The sequence below is a fragment of the Myxine glutinosa genome, chromosome 11 (genome assembly GCF_964187855.1).
Source record: "Myxine glutinosa chromosome 11, kmMyxGlut1.1, whole genome shotgun sequence".
Taxonomy (NCBI): Eukaryota; Metazoa; Chordata; class Myxini; order Myxiniformes; family Myxinidae; genus Myxine; species Myxine glutinosa.
The window spans coordinates 72,490,229-72,504,990 of record NC_136271.1 but is presented as its reverse complement, the minus strand read 5'-3'; the positions used below and the strand labels follow the sequence as shown (position 1 = coordinate 72,504,990).

The 14,762-nt window shown below is 47.1% G+C and overlaps 1 protein-coding gene across 3 annotated transcripts in view; it reads right to left on the bottom strand.

Moving 5' to 3' along the window:
* The window catches only part of LOC137436762 (focal adhesion kinase 1), a 112,465-nt gene extending 98,830 nt beyond the window's left edge, over positions 1-13,635 (bottom strand). For all 3 annotated transcript variants that reach the window (XM_078786760.1, XM_078786758.1, XM_078786759.1), the window contains exon 1: positions 13,415-13,635. The gene's annotated coding sequence lies outside the window, so the exon portion shown is untranslated. The remainder of the gene's footprint in view (positions 1-13,414) is intronic.
* Positions 13,636-14,762: the final 1,127 nt, after the last annotated feature.

Here is a 14,762-nt window from a genome sequence, read left to right as displayed (position 1 = left end):
GAACGTTACAATGGTGTGATTTGGAAGAATATTACTCTGGCTCTCAAATCACGAGGGCTACCAACTCCTCAATGGGAGAACGTTCTGGCAGACGCCTTGCATTCTATACGTTCTCTGCTCTCGACTGCTACAAATGCTACTCCACATGAGCGTTTATTCAATTACCAACGACGGTCTACAAGTGGCTGCTCAATTCCGACAAGGCTATCCTCACCTGGACCTGTTCTCTTGAAACGTCACGTGAGACAATCGAAGTATGACCCTGTCATTGAGGAGGTGGAACTGCTTGAGGCTAACCCTCAGTATGCCCATGTGCGCTACCCTGGCGGTAAAGAGACAACTGTGGCTCTGCATGACCTGGCACCATGTGGTAAGGTCCAAAACTCTGGTGGCTTAGATCCTCCTGTTCAAAAACCACCTGGACTGGACACAGACGCAACCCCGGGGGATCTGTCACATTATCAGCTCACGAGTGGTAATGAAGATACTAGCAACTTCTTAGATGTTGGAAGCTCTCCGAAGGAGGGTCCTAATGCTCCACTGCGCAGATCAGGGCGAGACAGAAAACCACCTGTTCGCCTGAATCTGTAGGGGTTTACTCGCTTATTATTTTGAGAGGGGAAGAATGTAATAGATTGTCATTCCAAATCCTCCTCCATACTGTAAGCCCGAGAGCCTGGATCTTTTCCCATCCCCCATAGTTAAACAACAACAACATCAGCGTCATAGGTTATATATATATATCCGGGTCTTGCGATTACCCATAGTGCATTGCGATATTTAAGATGGATGCTGCGTGGGCCCATGTGGATGGATGATAATTACGGTAGGACTAATAATCGTTATGTGCTCGGTTAATTATTAATGTAGGATTGTTATGCTTACGTATGTAGTATTATTATTAGTATTATTATGCTTGTTGTATTAAGCGGCAGACTTAGTTATGCTTCTTTGTTGTTACAGGCTGTACTGTTCTCGCTGAATAAAGCCTACGTTGTGTGACCTAACGAATCAAGCCTATTCCATTCACTCTTCGGCTTACCACACACTGCATGGGCAACTAAGGAACGAGAAAACAGAAATCGATGCAAATGCATCGATGGATATTTCTCCACCCACATCAGAGTTTGATACAATGCTACGTTTGATCTCAATTAAAGGTCACATAAAAAAAAACAAGTCCGAAAGTCTAACAGCGGCGTAGCCGGGCTTGTTTGATACTTTAGGTGAAGAGGATAGTATGACTTGGGTGAACATACCAGTTAGCAAATAATGTATGTTTGTGAAATAAAACTCAGATCTCTTCCAAGAAATGAGGCTTTATTGAACTATCTCTCTACTCATCCTACAACACAAGAATGCAGATTATTAGTTCCACAAAGAAAGCAATCAAGCATACATCTCCTAGTTTCCTGCAAGCAAGCATTTACATAACTGTTAAATATCAGTTATCTACAGCACTGGAATACAGAATGCCACCCGATTGCACTCCGAATCGACACAGCTTATATAAGCTCCCTCAATGTCGTCCCTTCGCTCGGATCGTCTCTTCACTCAGCTCGAGACATTACATCATATTTCATCACATTCACCCTCTGTTAAAAAATCAAGCAAGCCATAAAGCAATACCAAGAAAATGGAGCAATCTAATAACACACAGAATTCCTACCAACCGAGGCGATTCGGTGGCTGGCACAGACGGCCCGAACGGGTGCGATATTTCCCTTCCCGGCCAGATCCTTCACTACCCGTAGCGGGAAGTTCATCCTCACCCGACAGGATTCTTTGCAGACTATCCGCCACCATTCGGATTGGCGATTGGCGAAGTTCGGATTGGTGCAATGGTAATAAATTGTTGTGAAATAAAACTCAGACCTCTTCCAAGAAATGAGGCTTTATTGAACTATATCTCTACTCATCCTACAACGCAAGAATGCAGATGATTAGTTCCACAAAGAAAGCAATCAAGCATACATCTCCTTCTAGTTTCCGGCAAGCAAGCATTTACCTACCTGTTAAATCTCATTCGTCTGGAGCACTGGGATACAGAATGCCACCCGATTGCGCACCGAATCGACACAGCTTATATAAGCTCCCCCAATGTCATCCATCCAGTATCAAAGTGACCTCAGCACCATCCCAACACACCACTTTGTGTGTTAAGGCATGAGGTATTTTATGGTGACCAGAGTGCAAATCCTGCCACCAACCTCCTTGAGAGAGGACCCAGTGAGTTGGTGCTCATTTTGCCAAAGGATGGCAGGCTGAGTCAACCATACCTGGTGTTAATTCATCAGCTGACCAGGATTAAAACTCAGAACCCAAGCCCTCCACCCTAACCGTTAAGCCAACACAAAGCTTAGGGTGATTGGAGGCAGTCGTAAGCAATACTTCAATGTTTGAAGAGCCCTTAATCAAAGTTTTAATTACATATGATCTGGGAAGCTTCCCTCCCCCACCCTTCCTCCCCCGTCATATATCATCACCCTGTCGTCTCATAATTTCAGTCCCCCCCCAATCATCAAGTGTGCTAATTTGCCTCAAACAGGTATATTACGTAATATATGAACATTCCCTAAAGGGTGTTGAAGGAAACATAACTGGCAAAGCCAAATAGCATTACATTCGACCTTTCAGAAGCGTAATTGTCGGCTATAAAACTCACCCAATATTTATTATTCTACGACAGTAGAAACTCTTTAGAAGACACGGAACAAGCATACAAAATTATATCTACAGTAGTGATATTTTGTGAAGCAACATAAAAAATATTAAAAACTACACAGAAGGACCCACAAACGACAACAACCACAGCCATGATAACAATCGAGTGTTATAAAAGATCCTTATTTTCACGTGTTTTACTTCATGTGTTTAACTTTGTGTTTCACACTGAATGAAAACGTAAAGGGAGAGCATGCAGATTGTGATACCTGACAGGTTCAACAATATTTCCGGCCTGGACAGCATAGGAATCAAAATGGCGTTGTGTGGTCAGCTGTCATACCGCCATAATGACATCACATCACCCCCGTCATGTGACCAGATCCTCAGCTCTGATTGGTGTACGTTTGAGGGGACATACATACATACATACATACATACAGTGGGTGGGGGTAATATGGACCCCGGGGGAATATGGACCCCACTGAATTTCCCATGATGCACTGCATCAAGCCTCGTCTCCATATCACGGGATAAACAAGTATGGCCGACCAGCAAGTGAACAACTGCAGTTGATTCAAACTCTTTAATGACGGTAAGTGAAACCCAAAAGTTTTAATCTCAAATTTTGCAATTCATAAGCATGCAGTACTGTGTATGTACATGTAGTCACTAGCTTGTTTGATGAGTGGTGTCCCTGGCTGAGTACACGTGAGAGCTGTCTGCAGCACCACTGTGTGTAGAAAACTCCATCCCAGCCCATATGTACTGGGCATGCTGACATGATCGAGAGGCATGGTGTGGGGAATATGGACCCTTTGGTAGTGTCTAATATGGACCCATGTCTATATTCCCCGTGGTCGATTTCCATATTCCCCACACAGGAAGCTAATAGAATAAGTCCACAAAACAGCATGTTCACTGTCAAAATTTGAATCAAATAATTTTTTCTGCACCGAAATATGTGACCAAGCAAAACTAGGCATGGTCCAATTAGCTGTCAAGTATCGTCTGTTTAACAGCCGATAACGTGCACTTGATTCTGCAAAAAAAATCCGACAGTGACTATGCACTGTCGGAGTTTTAACTCGCCCCGAAAAAGCGTAATCAACACAATTTCAACGTAATTCCACTATAAACAAATCTGACCTTTATTGTTATGCCCAATTCTTTTGAATAAAATTTGTAATTGGTCACTGTAGGGGCAGGTAGAGGCAAGTAAAGGCTGTGTTTTTCTGTGTATGTGAAGGTGTATCCGATACTTGACAGCGAGGTCCAAGGTGTTTTTGTGGTCTGACAAGACTAAGAAGATGTGTTGTGCTTTGGCTTTCAGATGGATCCAATGCAGTGAATGCAAGCAATGGGCCCACGAAAACGAAACCGACTATGAGGGTATAGATGCTTTCATCTGTGACGAATGTCGCTGAGGTTGTTGTTCACTGAAAAATCGGAAAGTAACATTTGTCCCAGGGAACATTTGTCCAAAAGAAACTGGACTTACCACATTGAGGTAATATGGACCTGCGGTCCATATTACCCCAATGGGGGGGGGGGGGGGGGAGGTCCATATTCCAAACAACGTGGGGAATATGGACACTGATGGTATATTTTTATTTTTCCCCTCAATCATATTGTTACTGTCGCGGTTAAGATGTTATTTTTGACCGAGCGGTTGGTATGACCGCGACCTAACAGTTCCCCCGATTCTTCCCCAACTCACCCGATTCACCCCAAACTTTGGCCGTATCGCACCGCAGCTGCCCAATCTGGAAAACTCTAAAACGACCGAATGCAAAGAGGAAAAGGAATAAGACGAGAAGACGGACAGAAGAGTAATTGGATTTATTATACACACAAGCAAAAAGAAAGCAGTCACGTTTATTTACAGACGAGATTAGATACACAGTGCAACGCTAGCTTACCTACAGTCTTAATTAACCCAGGGACAGAACAAACAAAAGACAGACTCACACGGGGAATGATGACAGGAATTGGCTGGAAGGAGAGGATGGCTTGGAGTTGTATTGTGCAGCACGATCGGCGCGTTTAGCAGCCGCCGTTCCTTCGCGGCCCTGCTCAAAACCGCCGTCCAGGCCCCATGCGGCTGTTGAGTGTGGTTGCTGCTGTGGCCGCCGCTGCTGCTGCTGCTGCTGTGGACGTCGCGTGCTTTTCCAGGATTACAGCAGGCTTTGTGCTTTCTGGGATGTCCTCTCCTTGGATGTTCTCTATGTTCTCTTGGTCCAATCACTCCTCACCACCGACAACTCAACGCAACCAACGCAACCACTGACCACCACAACGCAACCACTGACAACCAAAACCACACAACTCAGCTCTGCTTCTTGGACCCTCTCTCTTCTTGACGGCTTGGGCTCCCTTTTCTCTGCCGGTAAAAGCTCATCTCTTTTGGACACGCCCTGCCTTGGGTTATATAGGCACCGCCCCTCAACCTTTGCGAACCTCCCCGATCGCTCTTCCTCCGCCCTCTCTAGCCAAACCCCTGGCTCATGGTTGGTCGAGTGGGGCTGGCTCACTCCTCCCCTCTATGACGAGGTGGAGACACGCCTTTCTTCTCCGACCCTGCCTCGTGGTCAATGGCGGTAATTGGAGCGGAGGTAGTTTCTAATCGACGAAAAGGGGGAATGGAGGTGTTGGGAATGGGAATGAAGGGAATCTATCTCTTTCACTTGGTGCAATGGAGTATTTCTATTAATGGGAGACACAGCCTTACCCTAAAACACAGAATAAGATATAACTATTGAACAGGGGTATTCTATGATTGGCTGTGGTGTGGATGCTTTATGGACTAATTATGGGATGCCCTTTGACATTTACACAGCTCCGGAGGCAAGAGGCGCAGAATAACCAATAATAATAATAAAGCACACAATAAAAAAAACACAATCCTCATATCCGCAACACTGCACCCTCCTCCTCTTAGGCACGTCCCGGGCCTACAACTTTTTATTTAGTGTGACACGTAGGTGTAGTTCCCTCTACTTTTAACCTGACCCTGAGTGCGACAGTTTTAAAACATAAATAAATGTGTCCCGCTGCTCCATTGCACCCTGCCTAACAGACTTACGCCCACAGTTAACCGAATTGCGGAATTGTCTTCAAACTACACACTGACGGTGGGGAGCATTATTTACAATGACGCTATTTTTATTTACAAAACTAACCCAGGACCTGTAATTGTTCTTTCTGGGGGGGGAGACAGTCTGCTCTGCATCAATGCACCATGAAAACACCCAAAAACGCACCAATACACACCCAAGCACCAATCGGTGCAGTCACCATTGTTCAAGAATGTTCAACAATAAAAAATAAATCAACAACCCCTAACCCTGCAGGTGATCTCTTGCTCTTCGGCTCCCTCTGCTGGTTATTATTATTGTCTTCCAGTTGTTGTCTTTCTTTCATTTTCTTACTGGCGGCCTATTTGCAATAAAGCTTGCCCAAACGTGTCCATTTTATTTATGGCCCACAGGGCCGACTACGTGTGGTTCACCTGTGGGGCATCGGTGCCCTGTGGCCAAGGTCCGCCAGCAAGATTTCGGGCCTTCATGGCCGGTTCCAGCAGAGGGGCCATGCCCCAACCCATGGGGTCCATAAGTGGTGCTCGGCCACAGACATGTGGTCCATAATGTGGTGCATTGATGCAGACAGCTGGTTCTGAGAGTGCCGGCCGCACAATGGCCGACTCACGCACACTCCCCTCGGCGCCCAATGGCGCACAGGTCATGTGGGAGACAAAAGAGACAAATGAGCGAGGGGTAAGGTCACAAGGGTACACATCAATAAAGGCAATGCAGGGTGAAATGCGTACGGAGAGCGAAGTGAGAAAAACTCGTCCCTACCGTACGTCACCCCCCCGTCACCTACACTACCCTTGCCCTAACCCCATATTTACAAGAATTTACACCTTTACAAATCCGTCGCTACTGTCACGTCTTCCCCTTATTTCCCATACCAAATTCGTCTCCACAATCCCACTATCCAAAATTTGCCATCACCCAATTCATCATCAATCCTCATAAGGAGGAAGAGATGGAACATCAAGCACAATGTCACACCCACGTCATGATGCGTCTCACAATCCAAAACATTTGCATAAAAAATAATTAAACATGGCATGGTGTGGAGTACCTGTCACCTCAGGTGAGTGGATGCAGATGGTGCGAGGAGATCCTTCTTCCTAACTATCCTCTAAATGACTTTAACACACTTTACACTACCCGGGGTCTTTCCCTGCCAATCCATTGGCCACTTACACTATGGGTTCTAAAAACCAATTCCCATTGACCAAACTGTGGTGCTTCTCAATTTGGGGTCTCACTCCCCCGATTCATCTCCTGGTGCCCTTGCACAATTTCTGGGCTGTGACGTGTAGCTCTCCCAGCAGGTCTACCCACCTGCACACCTCCACCACTGCAGTTGCCACCCGAGCTTACCTAGCTCCTCACCCTAACCTAACTAACTGGGGAAGGCCCCTCCTGGCTCTGTCACCCCACTTGGTGCCCTCTGGCACTGGGCTACCCGGGTCCGTCCTCCGGATCCTCGGGCCCCATCCACAACAACTACTACCGGCTCCCAGAGCCCACCTGCGGCCTCACCTGGCCGACATCCTCACAGTGGTGGAGTGCCCAAACCAACTACACACACTAACAGGCTACACGCCCAGCCATTTCCACAACACTAATGCACCCATCCAATCACCCTTCTTCCACCCGCACCACAGATGCCAATATCCAACCACAATTTACCTATACCCTCTACCTAACACTTACACTACCCACCCCGGGTATTCGTGATGGGGGTCCACTCTTCCCCCATTCACACCTTCGCACCATCCACTCCACTCCATTGTTTCCACCATGCTCACTCCACGACCATCCATTCCAATACTCCATTTATTCCACACTACCATTCTCCATACCTGTTGTTGCACACCTGTGCACTCACACCTGGTGCCACCTGCACCCTCCTCCTCTTCCTGGACCATTTGGTCAACACAACACGCAATCACCACTACTCCCTCATACACTGCTCCACACACCTGTTCAGTTGCACACCTGTGCAATCACACCTGTTCAATCCTCAAACACACGGCATCATCTCATCTAACCACTCCCCTCTGAAACTTGCGCTTCCCAGTCGTCCCTTTAAACTATTGCGCTCCCACGTCATTATCATCCACACTAAACTACCTGCGTCCCCACTACAGGTATCAGTCACTAACTAACCTTAACGTTACCTAATGTCATCTTCGCTAGATCCCTACACACAATATCCTAACCCACCCGGGCTAGTTTTCACTGCCATAAACCCCATAAGCTAGTGCTCCTTTGCCCCCCGTTTGTGAGGGATGACAGAGTTGCCATCCCACCACATCAGGGAGGTCCTACTATCAATTTGGCACACCAAATTTCAGCCAATCAAAAATTTTGCCAATCTGCCAATCACCGTACCAATCATCAAATTATGCCTTTTTCTAATTTTGGGTCCAAAACACTATCCTCATCACCCGTCTACTTATTAGATCCTCTCGGTGCGCCAATTCCCTTCTAAAACTCGGCTTCGTACAGCCGAGCAATGAATACGGGTTGTTTTGTGCCAGCGGCTGGATACGTCCCGCATTCGGGGCAGGAACGGGGGCTTACCCGGCCCGAGATCCCACGCACCACCTCGGCGTGGAGCCATCCAATGTCCCGATCTCGACCTGCCAGCACGTCTCAACAAAAAGTGGTCGCCATGACGACCCTTCCTATCGAGCTGCCCGCGCCGCCTAGTGGAGCATGGACGCGGCCGTTCCAAGCGAGGCCCAGCATGGATCGCGTAGACGCGTACGGCGGTCCTTTCGAACCCGCCGTGGCTCGGATCCCCGCTGGTTCTCGCGGCACGCGAAGCCCGGCACGCACCGAGGGCCCGATTCGGCTATAAGTCGCTCTAACCGCTAACCCGGTTACCGTCGATGCCTCACCTGCATGCTTACACGCATACGCTACCCCTTTCTTGCTCATACCTCCAGCTGTTCCCATGCTCCTCGTACCTTTCCTTACACACCTCGGTACACTCATTCCACTCACAGCCTTGGTCACACACCTGACCACCGAACACTTTGGCACACATTCGTTGTTCGCACACCTCACCAACACACCTCTTCGCGCCCCTTCCTCGGTCACCTCCTCTGTGACAATCACAGGTGTGCTTTCACTCGCACACCCAACCACGTGCGTTACGACCAACTCAAGTGTGCATTCCTACACACGCTCTACCATTCCAGGTGTGCATCCTTCCATTCCAGGTGTACATCCTCGCTCACCTGTCACAACCAACTCACGCTCCGTGTCACTCTCACTACTTTCACCTCCACTCTCGGTCGCGCACTCACCCTTACTCTCGACAGCGCACTCTTTCCTCATGCACCTGTCCGTTACACACCTTTCTCGCGCATCCTCTTGCGCGCACTCTTTCGTTACTTCCTCCGTAACACTTACCACACCGCGCTTCCATGTACCCCCTCGCACACGCGCTTCAACCAACTCACTCTTGACGGCACACTCACTGGTCGGCGCGCACTTTTTCCTCACACACCCCATGGTCGGACATTCTCGCACACCTCTTTTTTCGCACACCTGACCTGTCACACACTTCACCAACGGCCTCTCACGAACACCCGGATCCATAGCAACCCCCAAGCCGACTGAAGCTTTCCTCACATCATATACATTGCCGATTATATCGCCACTCACCTTGGCACCTCGTCTCCGCACCTCCTTTGCCACCTGCAAACTTTATTTGGTTAGCGAGCACGACATCACGATTTGAGCACCGACCGTGCACATATTCCGTCACCTCTTCCTGGATTTCTCTTTTAGTTTCTGTCCGTCTCTTCTTAATTTCACTCACCCCCTCTAACACCTCCTTTAACTTTTGCTTCACCTCTTTTATTTCCCGGTGCGTCTCCTCAAGTTCGTCCTCTAAGGCTACCGTGACCGTCTCTATGTGCATCCTCACCTGCCGGTCCTTTGTCTCCATTACCTCTGTCACCTCGTCCACCCTCATTGTCAGTCCCTCACGTACCATCTGACATTGCCTCTGTGTCGCTATTAAGTCATTTTTAATTTCTTTTTGTGTCTCCTTTAACCCTCCTAGTACCGCAGTGTGCCTTTGAACCTGCTCCACTAACTCCGTTTGTCCCTCTGTCAGCTGTTCCACCTCCTCAGTCAGATCTTCTATTCCCCCCCTGTAACCTCGCCATATTATTTCTCACCTCTTTCTCCATACGCTTCTCACCTCGCTTTACCTCCTCGCGTAGCCCCGAAACCTCCTCACCTACACCTCGTCGTATCCCCTCTTTCATCTCCTCCATCTCTTTTGTAGATGCCACCCTCATCTGTCCCAATTCATCCCTCTGAGCATCCAGTTTACTTTCTAACCCGATTTGCACCTCCTCTATCTGGTTCCCCATTCGTTTGATTTCCCGGGCAGATTGTTCCCCTATTTCCCGCAATTTGTCTTCCATCCTATTTTCTAACCCCATTAACCCATTTTTCACCTCTTTTATCCCGTTGTCTAACCCCTCAAAATTATTGTCTAACTTCCCAAATTTCTTGTCTAACCCCTCAAAATTATTGTCTAACTTCCCAAATTTCTTGTCTAACCCCTCAAAATTATTGTCTAACTTCACAAATTTCTTGTCTAACCCCTCACCAGTACCCCTCGCTTCGTCCCTCATTACCCCCAATTGCTCACTGAGCCCTCATTTTCTCACTCTGAGCATCCATCCGGTTCCCCATTTGTCCCATTCGCTCACCCTGAGCATCCATTTTTGCTTCTAGCCCCATATTTGCCATTAGTATGGCTGCATTAATCTGCGCCATGAGGTCCCGCACATCAATTCCCGCTATTTGCGCAGCGGGCGCGGCTACCCCGCGCTCGTGCGAGCTGCCACTTTGTGCGTCTGATACTCCCTCAACCGCCTCCTCATTGCTCCCCTCCATTTGATCCTGGGTTACTCCTAACCCCTCCTCTAGCTCACCCACCGGCATCCGATCGCCTTGACCAGCCATGGCGCGATTTCAAAATTCGGGTTTTCCTTTACAACAACACCAATTTCCAGCACTTTGTAATTTTGAGCGCGTTAAGCGCGCTTCGGGCCTCGTATCCCACTCCTGACACCAATTGTTACTGTCGCGGTTAAGATGTTATTTTTGACCGAGCGGTTGGTATGACCGCGACCTAACAGTTCCCCCGATTCTTCCCCAACTCACCCGATTCACCCCAAACTTTGGCTGTATCGCACCGCAGCTGCCCAATCTGGAAAACTCTAAAACGACCGAATGCAAAGAGGAAAAGGAATAAGACGAGAAGACGGACAGAAGAGTAATTGGATTTAATATACACACAAGCAAAAAGAAAGCAGTCACGTTTATTTACAGACGAGATTAGATACATAGTGCAACGCTAGCTTACCTACAGTCTTAATTAACCCAGGGACAGAACAAACAAAAGACAGACTCACACGGGGAATGATGACAGGAATTGGCTGGAAGGAGAGGATGGCTTGGAGTTGTATTGTGCAGCACGATCGGCGCGTTTAGCAGCCGCCGTTCCTTCGCGGCCCTGCTCAAAACCGCCGTCCAGGCCCCATGCGGCTGTTGAGTGTGGTTGCTGCTGTGGCCGCCGCTGCTGCTGCTGCGGACGTCGCGTGCTTTTCCAGGATTACAGCAGGCTTTGTGCTTTCTGGGATGTCCTCTCCTTGGATGTTCTCTATGTTCTCTTGGTCCAATCACTCCTCACCACCGACAACTCAACGCAACCAACGCAACCACTGACCACCACAACGCAACCACTGACGACCAAAACCACACAACTCAGCTCTGCTTCTTGGACCCTCTCTCTTCTCGACGGCTTGGGCTCCCTTTTCTCTGCCGGTAAAAGCTCATCTCTTTTGGACACGCCCTGCCTTGGGTTATATAGGCCCCGCCCCTCAACCTTTGCGAACCTCCCCGATCGCTCTTCCTCCGCCCTCTCTAGCCAAACCCCTGGCTCATGGTTGGTCGAGTGGGGCTGGCTCACTCCTCCCCTCTATGACGAGGTGGAGACACGCCTTTCTTCTCCGACCCTGCCTCGTGGTCAATGGCGGTAATTGGAGCGGAGGTAGTTTCTAATCGACAAAAAGGGGGAATGGAGGTTTTGGGAATGGGAATGAAGGGAATCTATCTCTTTCACTTGGTGCAATGGAGTACTTCTATTAATGGGAGACACAGCCTTACCCTAAAACACAGAATAAGATATAACTATTGAACAGGGGTATTCTATGATTGGCTGTGGTGTGGATGCTTTATGGACTAATTATGGGATGCCCTTTGACCTTTACACAGCTCCGGAGGCAGGAGGCACAGAATAACCAATAATAATAATAATAAAGCACACAATAAAAAAAACACAATCCTCATATCCGCAACAATATGTCTGATTTTATTCAACCCAAATTGCACGGGGATGTAGTCTGTCTGGTTGTCTAAATAAACCATTATTTGGAAATTTTCCTTGTCTATTTGTATAGCCTCTATCGGGACTTTGGCTTAGGGGGTCCATATTACCCCCACCTACCCTACATACATACAAACAAACACTGTTCTAGACGGCTTTGCCCTAAGGGGTACGCCGTAAAAAAATAATGGCCATGAAAGAGAAAAAGATTGAAATCAGATGCTTTTAACTCGAGTTATGATCTGCAAAATTATTTCCAAAGGGCACCGATTAACAAAAAAAACCATAAAGAATGGACAGATGGACAGACAGACACACAGCCGCAAGGACAGACAACCCAAAAACATAATGCCTCCAGCCTTCGGCTGCGGAGGCATAAAAAGCAAAACACTAACAACCGTACAAAAGAAGACTTCAAATTTAATCTACAAGGTTTCGTAATTTCAAATACCTTAATATTCCATAAAAAGGAAACCAAGTAACGAGTATGTGCGATACTTACAGTATGTACGTGTATCCACCCGCTGTGATCCACGGATGGTCTCGACAAAGTTTCTGTGATCCATACCTCATGCACCAGCACCTTTCAGCACAAACCCTATAAAATGGCGTCGACGACACGCTTGGTCTTGAGGAACAGGACACAGCCCCGACTGGGACTCATTTTGCAACTCGATGGCAGTTTGGCCATTCGGTGAGACGGTTAATGTCGACAGTGGTTAAAGTGGGTTTAGATGTGTGTAAGAGACAGAGGATTTCACTCTATAGACTAGAGGGTCATCGATTCAGCGAGTCGGAGAGAGATCCACACAGGCAGTCATCGCTAAACACCATCAAATAGCGTAGTGTGCAACAGCGTCCCAAGATTATAGAAAAGCTTACATTAAGAACCTGTTTTAACGGAAATTTTGTGATGAAGCTGTCTGCCCCAACTCGTCAGTATCTGAAGAGCTTGTGAAAAACAGAAGGTATTTCATTAAATAGACCTAGAAGAGAATGAAGCCGAGAGAAGAAGGTCTCCAGGGCGGCACACAATTCATAATTGCACACAGAGGCAAACAAATTTCAAACACCTAGTGACAGACAAATAAAGAGGAAATAAAGAATAGAGAAGTAAAATTTTAAAAAGGCAGGAATAAAATGCTATCATTGTTGAGGTGGAGAGGTTGAAAGTGAGCGTGAGGGAGTGAAGCAAAAAGAGAATGAAGAAATGACAGACGAAACAGAGAGGATTGATTTTGAAACGTACCCGATAGCCTTCCCATAAATGAGAGCAGAAAGTGATCCTAAGCCTGTGGACGGAGTATGGTGGAGAGATGCTGATCGTAGTGGTCTTCAATGTCCTTCAGGGTTCGTACTTGCCAGAAACAGTCGGTTGTGACCCAAACGTTGCCAACTGAGAATGTCCTCTAGCTGATAACAGCTCCGGGTGAAATACTGCTTTGGTCGTGCAAGAAAACCAAAAGAAACGTCACACTTCCGCCAACGACACGTTATAGCAAACCACAAGTTGACATTATTTTGGGCAACAAATACAGAAGTACAAAACATCGTGGATTTTATATACATGACGATATCCTGAAACATAGGGGCAATACCCATGGTGCTCACCTGGTAGAATAAACAGTATACTGCACTAACTAAAGGTATTTTAAACCAATTTCAATGTTTGCTAGAAGACAGGGCAGCATGTGAAATCATACTAACATAATCATAAGACTTTAAACAAACAAAAAAAAACTTTGGGTGGCACCCCCACCCCCTCCCACCCCGTGTACCTCCTTTGACCCCAATTTTTCCAATGCCTTGAAAAAACGTTGGTACATCATAGGTGATGAAGGTTGTGGTAAAGTTTCATCAAAATCGTGTGTGTAGTTGCAGAGGAAAAAGCAAATTCCTATTTTGGGGTGTCAAACCCGGATCCACTTTGATAAAGACCCCCTTAGACCCCAATTTTTTATGCCGTGAAAAAACTTTGGTCACAACACAACTAATATCATTTGTGTCAAATTTGGTCGCAATCCCATCAGCGGTTTTGAAGAAGAAGTTTCAAGTGTTTACTGACGGACGGACAGACGACGCGTCGCATAACCTCCCCTGAACGTCGTTCCAGGTGAGCTAAAAATGGGCTCGTGATTTAAACTTAGAGGGTAGTGAAAGCATGCAGTGGTCTCCCTAGGAAGATAGAGGTATAGCGCGAACAGTAGATATAGTTAAATGGGTAACTAGAAGCATTGGGGATAGAGAGGCATGTGGATATAAGGACTGCAAGATAGTTAAGTATGTATTTTTTTAATATAAAGTCCAGGCTCATGGAGGAGTGGGAACATAGAATGTATGAGAACACAATAGGACAAAAGGAAGCCCACCAACCAACATCAGGGTGGAGGGTGAGTAGTTTTGATGTCTGGAAGAGGGCCTCATCAATAGGTGAATATGTGCTATTGGTGTTTGTTCATTCTTCACCCTACAAGTACAACTATAATCACCACCCCGAAATAGATAAATAAATAAATGTTATATATAAGGTGGCCTGCAAAAATATTGTCGCGTGTCTCCCCATTGGTTAAAACTGGGGAAATCACGGAGAGCCAAAA